At 35.8% G+C, this 16,471-nt stretch overlaps 1 protein-coding gene across 2 annotated transcripts in view; it reads right to left on the bottom strand.

The window, feature by feature from the left end:
• FSTL4 (follistatin like 4) overlaps positions 1-16,471 on the bottom strand; it is an 878,789-nt gene that overhangs the window by 236,654 nt on the left and 625,664 nt on the right. The window lies entirely within an intron of this gene.

Below are 16,471 nucleotides of genomic sequence, written 5' to 3'. Positions count from 1 at the left end.
AGAATAAGTACTGAAAGTCATCTAGGGGCAGCTAGATGACACAGTGGATAGAGCATCGGCCCTGGATTCAGGAGGACCTGAGTTCAAATCTGACCTCAGACATTTAACACTTACTAGCTGTGTGACCCTGGGCAAGTCACTTAACCCCAATTGCCTCACAAAAAAAGAAAAGAAAAGAAAGTCATTTAGTTCATGAACGGTTATAGGGAACTTTACAAATGTTGTCATTTGAGGTTCACATTGGCCATGGCAAGTAGGAATAATAAGAACTGTTATGACTGCCTTACAGATGATGCAACAGAGGTTCAAAGACCTCAAGTGACTTGGCCATAGCATGAAAGTAGCAGAGGTAAAACTTGATGCATATTTTCCTGACTCAATGTCCATCACTGCATATTTTTTTTTCTGGAGCAATGGGGGTTAAAGGGACACATAACTAGTAAGTGTCAAATATCTGAGGCCAGATTTGGACTCAGGTCCTCCTGAATCCACGGCTGGTGTTTTAGCCACTGCACCACATAGCTGCCCCTTCATCACTACCTATGAAACCGAAAAAGAGGACAATGACATCATGCTAATTGGTGACATACTACTATGTCTTGAAAAAGGCCAACACAGCACCCTTCATTCAAAAGACTATTTCCTCCAGATCCTGATGATGAGCGTATAGACTTTGCATTACATAATGTTAAAAACTTGCAGTACATCCAAGGAACGAGTGCAAGTAATTGCATCCAGCACAATTCAGCTACGGGTTTCTTTCTACTCTTTGTCGGCCTGCCCAATTGTTGAAAAGGGGTTATGTAGCAGCATCTCCTGAAACAAAAAATATTTCGTCTCAATTGCATTTGTATTCAAATGGGCTAAAATAAATCCTAGGCCCTTTCTTGATTTGTCATTACCTGCTTGAGTGTGCCTAGCATACAGAATAATCCTCATCCTTCCAAGATGAAAACCAAGATGAATAACGAGGGCTCTGAACAAACCATCAGCAGTCAATTTGTCAAATAGCACACAGGCTCTTTTCTTGGAGCTGGATGCAGCCAACCCATCCCGGGAAGATTTGTATCCTCCCGCCAAGGCTGTACAATGATTAATTATTTTATATTAGTGTATGAGAATATAAGGAGACCAAAGGAATAAAATAGAATTTTATCTCTGGTTCTTGGATGTTGAGAAGTGCCTTGTTCTGTTTGCTATTTTAAATGAACAGAGTATTTCAAGGCTAATCAATCAGATGCCATCTTCCTTCTATCTCTTAACTGATGATTTAACTCCTTACTCCTTAGGAATCTAATAGTATGAGCAGAACCAAGGCAATTTAAAATGGAGCAAAAATGCAGTACAGTAGTTTGAATTGACCAGATAATAGAAAAATGTCTGTCCACAAATACCACAGTGTTGTTGCTTTTCATTCTGTGTTATTTTTTCCTGCATCATCACATCATACAATGCAGTATTTGAAGAGACCCCAGAAGATACCTAGTTCAATTCTCTCATTTTACATATGGGTAAACAGAAGTTAAGTGATTTTGTCAAGGTCACACAGATATTGAGTATTAATGTCAGAATTCAAATCTGTTTTCAAATACAGTGTTCTTTCTATCATATTTTCCTAGTCTCACTTATATATACTCACTCAGAGATACATATTCGGTAACATACAATAAAAGGGTTCTTTCAGTCAGAATCTTAACTTAATTTTAGCAATCTATACCAGTAAATGAAGGAGTAAAGAGATTAAAAGGAAATGAAACTTTTGAGAACAATCAAAAGTGGTACGAAAACTATGTGGAAAATAGAAGGCTTTACAAGTTTTGTACTAACTCCTACAAAGCTTTGGACACTGAGACTTCTAGGATCCTTATGGTAACATGTGGCAAGATGCATCCAAAAGAATGTTTGACATATAAGAATTTAAACATAAAATCATGGATCTCAGGGCTGGATGGATGGTTGATCAGAGGTAAACTTGTATAATTACCTGTCCCACAAAATATTCCATTTTGTAGCATCTCCAACATTAAGGACTTTCAGCCTCTGAATATTTCAATTAATGAGAAATTCTAGTCAAGTACACCATTTCACTGTTAGGTGGTGCTAAATATCCCTTCCTTCCATTAAATCAAGTTCAATCTCTCTGTACCACCCTTTCATCACTGTGCACACCTTTACTGTTCCCAAATGTATCCTTGAAGACAATCATAAAAATAGCAGACAGGCTATCATATAAAGAAAGTAAAACATCCTTAATTACCTTGAATGATAAAATCTAATTTGCAGAAGCTTACCCCCATCATTGTGAATGTCACTCCTGAAATAGGTCACTCAGTATTGGGAACAATGGTTTGTCTAGGAAATAGGTATTTATTTCATTCAGGACATGGTATTATTAATAATCATAAGTTTGAAAAATGAAAGCCTCATATTATGAATATGACGACAAAAAAGAAAATGCTGCAGGAAATAGGGCAGGAGCTTTTCATGTAAGGAATCATAGCAAGAAAAGAGGAATTCTTTTGTACAAATCAGTGCTATCAAGAGATACCTTCCCTCTACTACTCAAAACTGTAGTACTTCATAATTTCTTTTGAGAAAAACAAAGGTTATATTTTTTGACAATTTACAAAGAAACTGAGGAGCATGTTGCTGATGACATATAACAAATCATTGCTTTTAGAACCAGAAGGAACATTAGGAATTGATCCAACAGAACTGTAATACTTCAGACAGAGAAGTTATTTTTATTCCTATTTTCTGAAAAAGCAACTAAAGCACTGAGAGGTGAAATAGTCATGGTCATACAATAAGAAAACAGGCAAAATACTTGTAATCTTTTTTTTCTACAAAAATAATTGGGTACACTAGTCACAATCAGTAAATACTGGGAATCTGATGGGGGGGAGACAATTGAAAGCTATCAATGAACAAGATTTAATTGAGTATCTACTACACGTCAGGAACTGTGCAGGAGTGCAAAGACAAAATAAATAGAGTTCTTGTCCTCAATGAGCTTAAAATCAAGTTGAAGTACTACATGAAAATATGAACATGTTGATGTCATTTGAACCACTGGATGCTCGTACTGCTGCTTCTCAGAGGAAAACATATTTTACCTCACCATCATCATTTCCCTCTCTAGGTTTTATCCATCCTTCACAGACCAGCTTCAATAGGCTTCTTCATGAAATTTTCTTGATCACCTTAGACAGAAGTGATCTTTCTTCACTTTCATACACTCTTTCCCTTCCCCCCCCTAAGCTCTCTCAAGGCAATTTTGGCATATATTGCATTATAACTATTTCTGTACATCTTATCTCCCTTATTAAACTATTAAGTACCTTGAAGGAAGAGAATAGGGCTTTAAATTTGCATCTTCTACAATGCCAAATGTTCAGTAAATGTTTACTGATTCAATTACAATAATAAAAGTCTTACTGGTTGAATTTTCTGTAGGATTTTAAGGTTTACAAAATGTTTCTAGAATAACTATCTCAGTCAAACAAGAACAAGTAGTTTTATTCCAATTTTAGAACAAAGCTAACTGGAATTCAGATAGAACAACAACAACAACAAGACTCACCCAGTGTCAATGATTGCTGGAATGGTATTGTAAGGGCTAAAATTCTAGCTATACTGTCTAAAATATCTAATGAGTGGTTGCCAATAAATTATAAGCTTTAGCAAGAGTTAGACTTTTAAGCATTTATTAAGGAGAATAAGAATTTGGTAAAGAGAAAGAGAAAGACCTAGATTCATCTATTTATTAAAGGGAGAGCACATTTCTAGCTCCCTTCTCCACTAGAGTCCTCAGGAAAAAGAGCGAGTCAGAGCGCCAGCCTCCCCCTTCTTCCTCCCACCAGCCAACATCACTTCCTGACGCCAAAGAAAAGCTGCATGGTCCTGCCCTCAGAAGCCCTCTCCTCATGTTGGAGCTTCCTACAGTAAGTCTCCAACAGGTGGCGTCATTCCAATTGTTAAAGTATCAACTCGCCAGCAGGGATGGGAGTACTTGCTACCTCAGGAACTTTAGACAATATTATAATGAACAACTGATACTGAGTGAACAAGTTCAAGTTTTTAAAATAAAAATAATGATAATGATAATGATAAAAATAATAACTATGATAGATGGTACTTTAAACTTAGCCTTTACAGAACAAAATGTATCAGGAAATGATAGTCTTAGAGGGAGACCATATCAAGGAGAATGCTGTTTTTGAACAAGGTCATATTTCCTTACTTCAGCTCCATGGCCTTGAACACATCATGATAGTGTAAGGAAAAAGCTTTCTGAATTCTTTTCTTCAAAATGATGTGCTTTTTTGGGAAAAAAGGTTGTTGGGAATCCCACAATATTCTTCCAAATCTGATAGAGCTTGAGATATATGATATGATTTCTTATTCACAAGAGGTAGGAGCTGAAGAATAAACAATAAGTAAGATGACTAGAAGAATGTGACCAGCCTAGAGTAGAAGTAGTGAGTGAAACTTAGAGGTGCAGGTCTTCCTGGCTCTTTTCTGGAACTCTCATTTCTTCCTGGTTGAGGAACAAAGCAGAAATTTGGGAATTGGTTGATGCAGTGGATAGAGGACTAGACCTGGAATACAGAATACTTACTAAACATGTTATGCTAAGAAAGACACTTAATTTTTGTTTGCTGTTCAGTTTCCTTATGAGATAATAATAACACTGAATTTAGGGGGATTTTAAAAAATAATTAAAATGGGGGGTGGAGTCAAGATGGAGGAGGAGAGGCTGTGACTCTCGCAAGTTCCAGATAAACCCATCCACTCACTCCCAAATAATGCCATAAAAAACCCCTGAGCAGCATAATGCACAAAAGAACAGAGTGAGACTATTTTCCAGCCAAAGATGGCTGAGGGAGGAGCCCAGCATGTAGTCCAGACCCAGCCAAGAACAGACAGTGCTTCCAGTGCCTTGGAGTCTTCAGTGCCAGTAGCTTCTTCTGAGGCTTGGCTCACCAACTGGTGAGGGGGTTCGGTAGTTGGCCAGGGTGAAGTGGCTGCAGTCTCTGCTGGAGGTGGGGCAAAGTGCCCTGGTTCTGAACCAGTGGGCTAAATTGAGTGGTGGTAGCCCAGTGGGGGAAGAGCACAGGCACACCAAGCTTCCGACACAGGCACACCAAGCTTCCGACCATAGAGAATCAGATTCAATCAGACATTTGCTTCCAGGCTGAGATGAGTAGGCAAAAAAGACAACAGACAATAGACAGCTTCTTTGGGGGAGGGGTTGACCCAAATACATCCTCAGAAAAGATAATAACAAAGTCAAAGCTCCAACGTCCAAAGCTTCCAAGAAAAATATGAATTGATGTCAGGCCATGGAAATGCTCAAAAGGGACTTTGATGAGAAAGTAGGAGAGATAGAAGGAAGATTTAGAGAGATGGAGGAAGGAATGGAAAGAGAAATGAGAGCAATGCAGGAGAGTCATGAGAACATTTGGCTTGAAAAGCCAAATGGGAAAGGAGATAAAAAAGCTCTCTGAAGAAAATAATTGCTAAGAATTAGGATTGAACAAATGGAAGATAGTGACTTAATGAGAAACCAAGACATAGTAGAGCAAATCCAATTGAATTAAGAAAATAGAGGGCAATATGAAATATCTCCTTGGAAAAACAGCTGACCTGGAAAATAGATCCGGGAGAGATAATTTGAAAATCATTGGACTACCTGAAAGCCATGATCAAAAAAAGATGTTAGACCACATCTTCCAAGAGATTATCAGGGAAAATTGCCCTGATATTCTAGAAGCAAAAGGCAAAATAGAAATTGAAATAATCCACCAATCACCTCCTGAAAGAGATCCCAAAAGGAAAACTTCCAGGAATACTATAGCCAAATTCTAGAGATCCCAGGTCAAGGAGAAAATATTGCAAGCAGCTAGAAAAAAGGAATTCAAATACTGTGGAGCTACAGTCAGGATAACACAAGATCTAGCAGCATCTATCTTAAAGAACCAGAGGGCATGAAATATGATACTCCACAGGGCAAAGGAACTGGGACTACAGCCAAAACTTACCCACCCAGCAAAACAGTATAATTTTTCAGGGGAAAAATGGGACTTAAATGAAAAAGAGGACTTTCAGGCATTTGTGATGAAAAGACCTGAACTGAATAGAAAATTTGACTTTCAAATACAAGACCCTAGAGAAGCATAAAAAAGGTAAACAGGAAAATGAAATCATGAGGGATATTAAAAGATTAAACTGTTTACATTCCCACATGGGAAGATAATACTTCTAACTCATAAGATCTTTCTCAGTATTAGGGCAGCTGAAAGGAATATAGTTAGAGGGCACAGGTTTGAATTGAATATGAAGGGATGATATCTGTAAAGCATTTATTTTTGTTTATTCTTGTTTTTTGTGGGGAAGGCAGGGTGGGGTAGCTTATGTCTGGGGCCAGATGTGTGCTTGAAGCTTCCTGGGTCCAGGGCTGGTGCTTTGTCCACTGTGTCACCTAGCTGACCCATGATGACATCTTCAAAATAAAGTTAAAGAGTAAGAGGAATGCATGGGAAGAAAGTGAAAGGGAAAGGTGGATTGGGGGAAAGTAGTTCACATAAAAGAAACAAGAAAAAGCTTATGGGGTAGAGGGGAAGATGGGGAAGGTGTGGGGGAGTGAGTGAGCCTTAATCTCATCAGAATTGGCTCAAAGAGGGAATAACATACACATTCAAGAGGGTATAGTAATATATCTTGCCCTGTGGGAAAGTGGGAGCAGAAGGGAATAAGGTGGGAAAGAGGCAATGGAAGGAAGAGCAGATTGGGAGAGGGAGCATTAAAAAGAAAAACACTTTTGAGGAAGGGATAGGGTGCAGGAAGATAGAAAATAGAGTAAATATCAAGGGGAGGGAATAAGATGGAGGGTAATACATTTAACAATAGTAACTGAAAGAAATGATGAGTAGGGTGCTATCAGTATGAAAAATGCAAACTATAAATAGAGATAGAACTGATGGTATCTGAATACAGATTGAAGTATAATTTTATTTGTTAGCTCCTCTTTCTAAAGTTATTTTATCTATTTTCTTTCACAACTTGACTAATAAGAAGATGTTTTGCATAACTGGACATGTATGACTTATACTGACTTGCTTGATTTCATAAGGAGGGTCGAGGAGGGAGGGAGGAAGAAAATTTAGAACACAAAGTTTTAAAAAATCAATGTGAAAAGTAATATTGAGCAGGAGGAGTTCAGAGAAACCTGGAAGGATTTACATGAAATGATGCTGACTGAGAGGAGCAGAACCAGAAGAACATTGTATACAGGAAGAGAAACATTGTGTGATGAGCAATGGTGATAGACTTGGCTCTTTTTAGTAATGCAATGATCGTAAACAATTTCAAAGTACTTCATGATAGAAAATGCTTTCAACATCCAGAAAAAAGAACTGTGGTTTATGAATGCAGATTGAACCATACTGTTTCTACTTTTGGGCTGGTTTTTTCCCCTTCTTTTTTGAGATTTTTTTTTCCTTGTGCTCTGACTCTTCTTTCACAATATGACTAATGCAGAAATATGTTTAATGTGATTGCACACATGTAACCTATATCAGATTGCTTTCTGTCTTGGTGAGGAAGGAGGGAAGGGAGGGTGGGAGAAAAATTTGGAACTAAAAATCCTATGAAAACAAATGTTGAAAACTATCTTTATACATAACTGGAAAATAATAAAATACTGAACAAAAAAAAGAATCAAAATGAGTATTTATAAAAGTCTTTGCATTTAAGATTGCATTTAGGATAAAATCAGTATTTGCAAAGGACTTTGTGTTATAATTGCATATGAATCATTATAACTATTATTATGGAAAATAATATTTTAAATTTCTTTGTTATTCTCTTATTGGCACAAAGAACTGTGTCCTTTGGCTCTTCTCCAATGTATGTATGACAGACATGAACCATGGTAAAGGACAGTATCAATGTATTGCCATCCTTATAAAAATAATTGTATGTATCATATTTCAAGGATACTCTTAGTGCCAATAGATAGGAAAATAGCTAAACCATTAGGGTAAATGAAAAGAACAGAGTATTATTGTCTGCCAAGAAATAATGAATGTGATGAATAAAGAGAAACTAGTGAAAGCTTGCAAAGTATTTTAGGAAAGTATGCAAAAGAAATTAAAAAGAACTGGTAAACCAATATTCTCAATGTATATAAATATATTACACATATATACACACACCAACGTAAATAGAAAGAACATTAATAACAAAACAAACTACCTACAACCAATGCCTTCACTTCCTTTGCTCTCAGTCCATTTTTTTCAACTTTTTAAACATTTTTATGAAAAGTTTGGAATTCCAAATTCTATCCCTCCTTCCCTCCCCACCTATGTCACTCCCAAGGACAATAAGCAATCAGATATAGGTTATACATGTACATTTACGTAAAACATTTCCATAATAGTCATTTTGCATAAGAAGAATCAAATAAAACAAAAAATGAAAGAAAGTGAAAAATAGGATACTTCAGTTTATACTCAATCAATATCTGCTCTTTCTCTGGAGGTGGATAGTATGCTTCATCACTAGTCCTTTCTTGTCTTGGATCATTGTATTGCTGAGAATATCTACGTCATTCACAATTTTTCATCAAATAATATTGTTGTTACTGTGTACAACGTTTTCCTGCTTCTATTCACTTCACTATGCATCAGTTCATGTAAGTTTTTCCTGGTTTTTCTGAAATCATTCTGCTTGTCATTTCTTATAGCATAATAATATCACATCACAATCATATACCATAGCTTGTTTAGCCATAGCCCAATTAGTCCTTCCTTTTATTGGATGTCTTTGGCATATATACCTGGCAGTGGTACCGTTGGATCAAAAGGTATACAGTTTTATAGCCCTTTGGGCATAGTTCCATTTTGCTTTCCAGAATGGCTCAGTTCACAACAGTTTTCCTACATCCCCTCCAACATCCAACATTTTCCCTTTTTGTCACATTAGCCACTCTGATAGGTGTTAGGTGGTACCTCAGAGTTGTTTTAATTTGCATTTCTCTGATCAATTCTCCCTCTATTTTTACCCTACTACAATCTGGCTTTTTCAGTCACCTTTCAACAGAAACTACTCTATTATATATAATCAGTAACTTCTTAATTAGAAAATCTAATGCCATTGTCTTAGTCTTCATCCCTCTTGAACTCTCTATAGCCTCTGACAATGTCAATCACTCTCTTTTCTGGATATATTCTTCTCATTAGGATTTTGTGACATCACTTTCTCTTACTTCTCTTCCTGCTTGTGTTTTCCTCCCTATTATCTCTTTTGCACTTAGAGTGAAACAGGGAACTTCTACTCAAAAACCTTCATTTTGCAGATGATAAAATGAGACCTATAAAGGGGAGGAGAGGGACTTATTTATTCATATTTAGGAAGATCAGCAAAGGAAACTTTAAACCTGGATCTACTGACTCCAAGCAAAGGTTCTTTCCTCTATATTGTACTCCTTACTTTATAAATGAGGCATTACGGAAGATAATTGTTGCATGAAAATTTACTTCAACTTGAGTTACTTTCAAAATGACATCTGGTATTACAAACTCTGCCAAATTTTTAAAAAATAACATTATTTTGTTACTTTCTAGGTCTTAGGACTTTTCTTGCTTCTCAGGAAGTAATTCCTCTCTATGTTGTAATTTTGCCAGTGGACATGACTCTTTTACAGTATTACTTGATTATGGGAGGGATGTATGAAAATGCTTCATCACTTTCAGGTGAAGGAAAGTATTAGAATTAGATGTTGGTCTGGGATACCTGGGAAGAAAAGTTGTAGGAAATAGAACTTCATACATTTTCTAGCATTATTTAATAACAATTAATTTTAACAGCTATCTGCCTCATTAGGGGACAGGAGAAAATCCTGACACTGTAGAAACCTCTTTGAAGATAAGTTCTCAGCCCATAATCAGAGGCTCTCAGATCTTCCTGAATGAAATATTTTCCATTAGCAAAATATCTTTATTTTCAGAAACTATGTTCACAGCAATATTCTTCACCTACATGTTGTGATTTATAGTTTATTACATAGTAATGAAACCAAAAGAAATATTGTTCTGGAAGATTAACAACACTAGGTCCTGGGAGAAAATCCTGAGACAAACAATTTAAAGTTCATAATTCTGCCATTTAAAAGTGATGTCCATTTATAGTAATAGAAAGACAGAGTGCTGTCACAATTTAGGGTCAATAGGGTGCTATATTTGGTCATGCTAAAGTGAATTTCACAGTAACATGAAATCTCAGAAATTAAAGAACTCTCAGAATTCATATAGTTGCAAGCAAACCTGAACAAAAATCCACTCTATAACATAGGTACCTCCCATCAGGCAGGAGATGTGCTAGGCATGGCAGACAGATACAAAGACCAAGAAAAATTCCATCAATTTCTGTTCTTAAGTTACTTACACTCTGTCAGGAGATATAACAAGGATTCTTAGCAAGAAGAAATTATCTAAAATAATAAATTGTAAACTCAGTGAGGCATTTTGAGGTTATTAGCAAGTGGGAAGAGCAAAGAAGGGCTTAATGTAAGTGAAAGCACTTGATTTGAACTTTAAAAGAAGGCTTTTTAACAAACATGGGCCATGATTAGATGCATTCCAGGAACAGGGGACAAATAGGACAAAGGCACAAAGATAAGAAAAAGAAAGTCATATATGAAGAAAAATAAGATGTTAATTTTATGGGATTATACAGAATAGAAAGGGAAATAAGGTATAATAAGCCTAGAAATGTGATTTAGAGCCAGGTTGTTAAGAGCTTACAATGCTAAATAGAAGATTTTATATCTGATCTTATAAGAAGAGAAAGGAAGCTACTGGAGCCTTTTGAGCTGAAGACTCTACAGGTCAGGTTTGTTCTTTAGTAATATTGCATTTGAGACAGGTGGGGGATAGATTGGAAAGGGAAGACTTGAGGCAGGGAGTATAATTGAGAGGCTTTTACAATGGTTCAGTAGAGTGTTAATGAAGGTCAGACCTACAGAACTACTGTGGTGATGGTGAATGGATAGAAGGAGATGGGTGTGAGACATTAGTGGAAAAGAGTCAAAAAGGCTTTTGGCCCCTGATTGAATAGAGGAGTAAGGAGAAGAAAGATTTAAGGATGGCTCCAAAATTGTAACCATGGATGACTGGAAAGATAGTGGTGGGACTTGACTGAGGGGGCAGAGGTAGAGAAGGCGATAATGTGATAATGAATCCTCTTTTGGACATGCTGAATTTAAAATATATGATGAAATTCAATTTGGAAAAGGCTTGCTTTCAGGTGATAGTACTGGCCTGGAACCAAGTCAAGAGGTGAGGGTAGTATTTGGTGTGGTAACCACCTTCATAAGCAGAAAAATTAAAAATGTAATAAATGCTGAAATCATCCCCAACAAGTAGCCAGGGCTTCAAAAACTGCAGAAAGGAAAGGTCAGAACATCCTAGCACAGGCCATTCCACTTTCAGACAACACTAAGGAGCAATGTTTTTATCATCATGAAAAATTATTATTATTTTTTTGTAACTTCCACACACTTCTTCTATACCTGCCCTCTAGGGCTCAACAGAAAATGTGGAAGAACATTTTCATACAAAAAGATTTCAAGTTATATACAGACAGGAATCATATGGTAGTTAAGCATTCTCTTTTTCATAATAAATAGTCCCAGTTCCAATCACACATATTTTTAGCATATCATCCATTGCTCTCTACATTCTGCTCTTCTGATTCTAAAAATTAACCTTGTCAATATCCTTAGTAATGTATGGCATCCAAAAGAGACAGGTAGAACTCTAGAAGAGGTTTGATGCAGTTATAGTAAAATATTACTATCATTATTACCACTCTGCTTTTCTTGCTATAAACCTTAAGACAGTTATAGTATTTTACTCTGCCATTTTATACTGCTGACTGATACTGAGTTTCTGATTAAATAAAACCAAAGAATCCCTACATATATGGCCTTGTTAGGCCTCTTCTTTTCTAAAGTTAACTTACTGAACCAAATATAGAATTACATTTCTGGCCATTAACTTTCATCTAATTCGATCATTATTCTGTCAAATTCTTTTTGGATTCTGACCCAGCCATCCAGTATGTTAGTTTTCCCTCCTAGCTTTATGCCATTTGTAAATTTGATAACCATACCCTCTATAATTTTATGCAAAACTCAGATAAATAATGTTACATAGTAAAAGATCATAGGCAGATTTTGCAAGCGTTTTATTATACTACTCCTGCCAAGTTGACATGAACCCATTAATGACTACACTTTGAATCCATTCAACTAATTCTTAATCCACCTAACTGCCATATTCTAACTCATACACATCTGTCTTTCCAATATGGCAGAATGAAACATTTGAAAATTATTATTTGAAATCAAGGCATGCCATCTATACTGCATTACACTAAGGGTATATCCATTATGGTAGCTATGTCAAATTAAGGAAACAAAATTAGTATGGCATTAACTAGTTTTGATGAAACCAGGATAGCTTTTGTTTATCACTTTATCCCTTTCTAAATACTTCCAAGCCACTCTTGGTAGCATGTTAAGGAATTAAAAATCTAGTCAGCCAAGAAAAAAAAAAAACAAAACTTCTCACTCCAACTAGGTTATTTAGTTATAAAATGGGTAAAATGCTAATCTCTGACCACAACCATCCAACAAATCCAAATCCCATTATTCAGTAATAGGGGCCTTCACTAGCTGCCAAAATAGTGAAGCAATTATAACAAAGCAAGGTTGTTTCAATATTAAATCTTTGGGTATTTTCAACTCAGCCATTTTTAGTCCATTATATACATACATACATACACACACACACACACACAAATACATACATATTATCAGGGGCTTCTTTCATTTCCTATTTTCATTGGGCTTTTTTGTTTTTCAAAAAAAATATTATTTTAGAGACTCCTGACAATTTCCATTCTTTATGACTTTCCTATTTCTAAAATTGAAAGGGATATTTCATGAGAGAAATAAAAACTAAGACAGTGATTTTACATGGGCAAGGTCATATCAGTTTAAAAAAATAAGTAGCAAACCTAGGATCTAAGAATTCATTTTTTGTGTGAATTATATTATATTTTCTTCTAATAGAATGAAACATTTTCAACTGTTTAGTAGAGGTGGGAATCACAGACCAGATTAAAATTCAATTGGTAAATGTTTGACAAAATAAAAGTAAAATGGAACATAAATTATGTTAATATATGGATTTCTAAGTCAATAAACAACCAGGAAATCCTGATGTATGGGTTTTGTGATCTCTTATTCTACTTGATTTTGACATCCCTGGTTAATCCATTACAGCTTAATTTTCTTTTATATTTGTCTTGAGATCTGCTTATTCATTACTCATATTGATTATTGGTTTTCCTTGTCCTTTTCAATAAATTTGATAGTGGGTTTATTGATTCATGTCTTAAAAAAACCTGGCTGTTTGTTTTATTTATCAATTATGTTGTTTTTTATTTCCTATTATACTGACTTCTTTAATTTCAGTTTCACTTATGGTCTATTACTTTGTTCAATTTCTAATTTCTTTAAATGACAAACAATCATTGATTTTCCCTTTCCCCCCTTGTTCTATCTATATACATTCTGAGACACAAACTTAACCCTGACTCCTGCTTTTGGTACATTCCACATATTTTTAGCATGTTATTCTATTATTATATTTATGTTTAATGTAAAACTATTGTTTTGACAATATCTTCTAGTGGCAAAATTCAATAAGATTTTGTTTTCTATTGATATCTTTTGGTAATATTTTCTTTATTTCATTTTAATTGCTTTGTGATCTATAAATATCATGTTTAGCACTTCTACTTCTTTAAATTTATCCTTACCTCCTTTGTGACCATGAATGTCAGATATTTTTATGGATGTGTTGTGTATTTTAATAAAATGTGCATTAACTTCTTTTCCCATAAAATTGTTTCTATGTGTTAATTCCATTTTCTTCATTGATCTCCTAAATTCTGCAATTTGTTTCTGGGTGAATTTTTTGTTTAATTGCTCGTTTATTTGGAAATTTCCATTGAATAACACAAAGTATAGTAAGCCTTTTGTAAACTGAAGAGAGCAATGTGAATTTTTATTTTCAAGAAAAATATTTCTAGGAGTGAAATTTTCTCATGAATCCCTTAGTCACACCACTGAGAAATATTGGGGTAAAAAATCTTTATGGTCTTTTTCAGTGGCAAAATTTCATTGACAATGACCATAGAAGGATGTCCTTATAGGTGAATTCAAGCCAGAGTCTAGTGAGTCCAGGTGTCCTCTGAGATGTCTAGGAATTGGGGACCACTAATATTTCAAGACAGAACAAATTTCTAAAATGATTTTTTTTGCTATTGATAACTTTTATCACACCAGTTATTTCATGACAAGTTCCCTTCTCCCATGAACCCTATTTTTTTAACAAAGAAATACTTACAACCTACTAAACAAGCATCTCTGATAGAATATGAATATTCTATACCTTTAGTTACCCATCTTCCTGCCATACCTAGGGAAATATGTTTGATCAACTCTATTCTTCTGTCTGAAGAGTGATCATTAAAACTAAATGATATGGGGCAGCTAGATGGTGCAATGGATAGAGCACCAACCCTGGACTCAGGAGGACCTGAGTTCGAATCCAGCCTCAGACAATTGACACTTACTAGCTGTGTGACCCTGGGCAAGTCACTTAACCCCAATTGCCTCACAAAAACAAACAAACAAAACCCTAAATGATTAAAGGAAACTTTCAGTAGTGATATTGTTTTTATTATGATAGTTCTTTTTTTTTTTTTTTTGGTGAGGCAATTGGGATTAAGAGATTTGCCTAAGGTCACACAGCTAGTAAGTGTTAAGTGTCTGAGGTAGGGTTTGAACTCAGGTCCTCCTGACTCCAGGGTTGGTGCTCTATCCACTGCACCACCTAGCTGCCCTATTATGATAATTCTTACACATACTATTGTTTTCTACTTCTTTTCATTTGTTTCCCAAAGTTTTCATTTTTGAAATTCTATTATATCTGAAGAGTCTGGGAATCTTCAACACTCAAACTAAAAGTAGTTCCCCAACCCCCCAAGGTTAAGAAAACTGGTAATTGAGTTTCTTTTTAAGTGTGTGTGTGTGTGTGTGTGTGTGTGTGTGTGTGTGTGTGTGTGTGTATGTGTGTGGCAATTGGGGTTAAGTGATTTGCCCAGGGTCACACAGCTAGTAAGTGTCAAGTGTCAGAGGCTGGATTTGGTAGTTGAGTTTCAACTGTCTTTCTAAACATTCTCTTTGGATGAGATTGAATTGTCAATTTTCTGATTAAGAAAGCATATGGCTATTGTGCACATAGCTTCTACAAGACAGCGAACATAAGAAGACAAATTCACATTCCACTTTATATTCTCTAAGACTCTGCTCAATAAGGGAAATGGAATGCTAAAATTGTATAATGTCAGATCTAGTAAGGACCTTATATATTGGCCAGTCTGAATCTTTCATTATTTATGAAAGGCATCTGAAGTTTAGAGGTAGGAATGAACATGACTAAGGTCACAATGACAGCTAGGAAGAGAATAAGAATAGATTCAAAGTCCAGAAATCATCTGATCACACTGTTGTTGTCTTTAGTTTTGATGAGAACCAAAGACATCACAGGTGATGTCTTGACTTGTATGTGAATTGGATTTAAGTGAGGCAGAATTACACAAATTCATCAGCCTCACTCTCTTCCTGAGTCCTTGAAGTCCAGTGGCAAGACAAAAATTAGAATGACTGGTGATGGCCTGGGATTCATTGTCCTTGGAGTCTTTGATATCTGACCAAGCTCTAAATGTTCTACAATGTCTGCTTCAGCCACTTTCATGGCCATTGGCACAAATTATTCTCATCTACTCATTCTTCAGCGGGAAGTCTTCACATGCTTGGGGTAGACATCCCCCTAACTCACTGACAGTAATTTTTATTTTATTTTATTTTTGGGTGGGGCAATGAGGGTTAAGTGACTTGCCCAGGGTCACACAGCTAGTAAGTGTCAAGTGTCTGAGGTCAGATTTGAATTCAGGTCCTCCTGAATCCAGAGCCAGTGCTTTATACATTGTGCTACCTAGCTACCCCTGACAGTAATTTTTTAAATGTTCAACCTAAGTTTAATCATCATTAACATTTCCCTATCACTTCCTTTTGTTGTTGTTTTTTAATTGTGTCTTAATTTTTGTAACCACATTTGGATTTAAGGATTTGAGTCCTGTCAGTTACCCTTAACATAATTTACCCCAACTGTTGAGATGGTTTTATCTGCATATGTTTGCTGCACATGCAACAGTTTCTTGGAGCCATAAGGTGAGAGTTGAGTGACAGGTGGGCACCAACAGTGGATGAGTAACCTTGAAAAAGGTTTGGCAAGTCCTCATATCAGAGGTGTGTCAGGCAGGATTT

The sequence above is a fragment of the Dromiciops gliroides genome, chromosome 2 (assembly GCF_019393635.1).
Source record: "Dromiciops gliroides isolate mDroGli1 chromosome 2, mDroGli1.pri, whole genome shotgun sequence".
NCBI classification, from domain to species: domain Eukaryota; kingdom Metazoa; phylum Chordata; class Mammalia; order Microbiotheria; family Microbiotheriidae; genus Dromiciops; species Dromiciops gliroides.
The sequence above is the reverse complement of the archived record's forward strand: the minus strand, read 5'-3'. Positions and strand labels throughout refer to the sequence as shown.